Genomic DNA, 4,356 nt, shown 5'->3' with positions numbered 1-4,356 from the left:
TTGTACCAGACATATCACACAATGATCTCATTATTTTCTCAGACTGAAATGTGGTGTGGAAATGCACGAACACGAGCCACATTTTCTAAGGCGTTGCGCATATATCATCCAATCGCTTTTTCATGCTTGGAATGGCGCGAATGCCTGGCACATAGTTTGTAAGTCTGAGAGCGCTGAAGTAGAGATGAAAACCAGTGGGGGTTTTGCGCAGCCGGAGAGATTATATTCGGTGAAAAGGCTGCGGACTTGCTGAACTTTTCTGGACTTGATACCAGACGTTTCGGTACAGTCTTCGGTGAGCGCGTGCGTGTGTGTTTGTGTGTGTGTTTATGCGTGTGTGTGTGTGTGTGTGTGTGTGTGTGTGTGAGTGTGTCTGTCTGTCTGTCTGTCTGTCTTTGTCTGTTTGTCTGTGTGTTCGTGTCTGTGTACATGACCGTATTATTGTGTGTGATGTCTGTGTGATGTCTGTGATAAGTTTCAGTGTGTGATTGTGTGTGTCTGTATGGTATGTGTGTGTGTGTGTGTGTGTGTGTGTGTGTGTGTGTGTGTGTGTGTCTGTGTGTCTGTGTGTCTGTGTCTGTGTGTTACTGTAAGAGAGGGAGGGGGGGTTGGGGGTGCTGCAGATAAGTGTGCTGTTGTTTTGCTCCATGCAATGCTCCTTGTCGGATTTTAATGACCGCTTGTTTTTAAGTTCTTGGCCCTCGCTGCAAGATTGTTGTTCTCATCTCCTTTTTGACGCCACTTTATCAATCATCGCATGAAGATGTTAAGTTTTAAGTCGGAGAACGCAGAAGTATTAGATGAACAAAACCTGGGTGGCCGAGGGACTGGGTGGCCGAGGGACTGGGTGGCCGAGTGGTAACGCACTTGCGCTCGGAATCGAGAGGTTGCGTGTTCGACCCTGGGTCAGGCCGCTATTTTCTCCCCCCTTTCCTAACCTAGGTGGTGGGTTCAAGTGCTAGTCTTTCGGATGAGACGAAAAACCGAGGTCCCTTCGTGTACACTACATTGGGGTGTGCACGTAAAAGATCCCACGATTGACAAAAGGGTCTTTCCTGGCAAAATTGTATAGGCATAGATAAAAATGTCCACCAAAATACCCGTGTGACTTGGAATAATAGGCCGTGAAAAGTAGGATATGCGCCGAAATGGCTGCGATCTGCTGGCCGATGTGAATGCGTGATGTATTGTGTAAAAAAATTCCATCTCACACGGCATAAATAAATCCCTGCGCCTTGAATAAAAATTGAAAAGAAAAAAAAATCCCTGCGCTTAGAACTGTACCCACGGAATACGCGCGATATAAGCCTCATATTGATTGATTGATTGAAAACCTTTTTTTTTTGTGCAGCTGGAGAGATTATATTCGGTGAAAAGGTTACGAACTTACTGAACTTTTCTGGAATTGATGCCAGACGTTTCAGCCCAGTCTTCGATGAGCTCGCGCGCGTTAATATGTGTTTGTGTGTGTGTGTGCGCATATGTGTGTATGTGTGTGTGTGTGTGTGTGTGTGTGTGTGTGTGTGTGTGTTTGTGTGTGTGTGTTTGTGTGTGTGTGTGGCTTGCTGGCTGGCTAGCTGGCTGGCTGTATATCTGCGCGCTTTTCCTACGTCCGTCTGTTTCTTTGTCTTCTGTTTGACAAATGCATGCAGCTGCATGTCTGAGCAGAAAATGTATGCATGACCTTGTTTCGAGGCAACGCCCATAAAAAATGATAACATTTACGCTTGACTAACTTTGGAGTAATACGGTTGAGAGGTTGCACATGCGGAGATATGGATCATTTGCGCTTTTTGTTGTCAGCGAAAGAATGCACCATAGGGATATGGGTCTCAGATATGGGAGATTCGCTGAAATGTTTTATGCCAACCGTTTCCTCTTGGATCTTACTTCCCAACAAAATTGCTCTCTTTCTCTCTCAGGGGCGGATCCGGGGGGCGGGGGAGGGGGGAGGGGGGTTCCGGACCCCCCCCCCCCCCTTAGCCTAAAAAAATAAAAATAAATAAAAGAATAAAGAAAATTGAGAATAAAGAAAAACTGATGGCTCAGATGGCACCTATTTGCTCAATTTTCCTTGATTTTTATGCCCCCGGACCCCCATAGCAGCCGGCCTTTGTCTTCTAAGTTACGGTTTTGGAAAGTAGTTGGGTAATTTGTTGGCTCAGGTTGCACCTGATCGGTCAATTGTCCTGGTTTTGGTCCAAATTTGTCTTTTAAAATCTACTTTTTAAAGGGTGTTAGGGGAAGATTCTTGGCTCAGAGTGCACCAGATTACTCCAATGTCCATGTTTTTATCAACATTTTCCGGGGGAGCATGCCCCCGGATCCCCCTAAGACATTCGAACGCTTCGCACCCTCAACTAACGTCGAATTGTCCCTAAGAGAAATTTCCGATTTGGACCCCCTCCCCCCTAAAAATGATGTGATCCGCCCCTGTCTCTCTCGCTCTGTCTCTCACCCCAGTCTTTCTCTCGCTTTCAGTCTCTCTCTCTGTATCTGTCTCTCTGTCTCTGTCTCTCTGTCTCTGTCTCTGTCTGTCTGTCTGTCTCTCTTTCTCTCTCTCTTTCTCTTTCTCTCTTTCTCTCTCTCTCTCTCTCTCTTTCTCCGTCTGTCTGTCTGTCTGTCTCTCGATCTGTCTTTCTTTCTGTCTCTCTCTCCTCTCTCTCTCTCTCTCTCTCTCTCTCTCTCTCTCTCTCTCTCTCTCTCTCTCTGTCGTGCCACAGCGCATTCCATCTTGCCAATAATCTGTAGCTTGACTCATCACAGAAACTCTGATTTCATGCATCCGAAAGGTAGGCTAAGGCACATGTATACAAACAATCCCAAGCATTCCACAATGCTACAGGTGCATCCACCTTCGTCTCCATTTAGCATTACTTTTAGCACCGCCCCCTGCACAATGTCAAAATAACCATTCCAGAAATAAGACGTCAATACGTCACTAACGTCATGTCCAAGTATCCAATTGAATCTCACCACCTGGCACCGGAGATTCCATAAGCAATGCGCTGATTGGCTGATTTAAAGGTCAGCGTGCACGTGCTGACCTTATCAATGTGCAAGCTGTTGTAGAGTGTTTCTGCGTTGCGTTGGGCATATGATTATGATTATGGGTCTCCAGCCAATATTCATGCACATAAACATGTGCAATAACAGTGGAACAATCTGGAAATCGCTGAACATTTGCACAAGGAATTTTCATTCATAGCGACTCTTTGTATGGGTTTTGTTGAGGTGTTTATTTAAGTGATGTAAACGGTGTGTTTCGTTGTTCTTTTCGCACGACTTTTAACCCTCCAAGTTCAACGGTTAGGCTGGTGCAGCTGCTGCTTTTTGGAAGAACTTGTTAACTGTTACGTTAGTTTCTGCATTTTATGAGAGCGCTAATGTCCCTTTGTTTTTCGCAGACGTTACATTAGTCGTTTGCGCAAAGACACAACATACAAGTGTACAAATACTGTTAAAAAAAGGTCAAAGAAGCCCAGTTTTGTCAGAAACACGAAGAACTACACACGTAGAATAAAGAAAATAACGTGAATTAAAATAAGTGGACAGAAAGGCAGACATGTTGTTGTTGTTGTTGGTGTTGTTGTAGTTGTAGTTGTAGTTGTTGTTGTTGTTGTTGTTGTTGTTGTTGTTGTTGGAATACAACGGAGGACTATTCATCGAAACAGTTATCAACAACTCATATAAAGGTGCCTGCAGACGTCAAAGTACATCTAAATTTAAAAGAATTTGTCATGGATTCCAACAACAAAAGATAACAAGTCGCGAAAGGCGAAATTACTACATTTAGTCAAGCTGTGGAACTCACAGAATGAAACTGAACGCACTGCATTTTTTCACAATGACCGTAGTCCCCCGCTCGTGCAAAACACAGTGAAACTGACGAGCCTGTTTAGCGCGGTAGTGGTTTCGCTGTGCTGCATAGCACGCTTTTCTGTACCTCTCTTCGTTTTAACTTTCTGAGCGTGTTTTTAATCCAAACATATCATATCTATATGTTTTTTGGAATCAGGAACCGACAAGGAATAAGATGAAATTGTTTTTAAATCGATTTCGGAAATTTAATTTTGATCATAATTTGTATATTTTTAATTTTCAGAGCTTGTTTTTAATCCGAATATAACATATTTATATGTTTTTGGAATCAGAAAATGATGAAGAATAAGATGAACGTAAATTTGGATCGTTTTATATAAAAATAAAAAATAAATAATTACAGTTTTCAGATTTGTAATGACCAAAGTCCTTTATTAATTTTTTAGACCACCAAACTGAAATGCAATACCGAATTCCGGCCTTCGTCGAAGATTGCTTGGCCAAACTTTCAATCAATTTGATTGAAAAATGAGA

This window comes from Littorina saxatilis, linkage group LG2 (genome assembly GCF_037325665.1).
Source record: "Littorina saxatilis isolate snail1 linkage group LG2, US_GU_Lsax_2.0, whole genome shotgun sequence".
NCBI lineage: Eukaryota > Metazoa > Mollusca > Gastropoda > Littorinimorpha > Littorinidae > Littorina > Littorina saxatilis.
The sequence above is the reverse complement of the archived record's forward strand: the minus strand, read 5'-3'. Positions refer to the sequence as shown.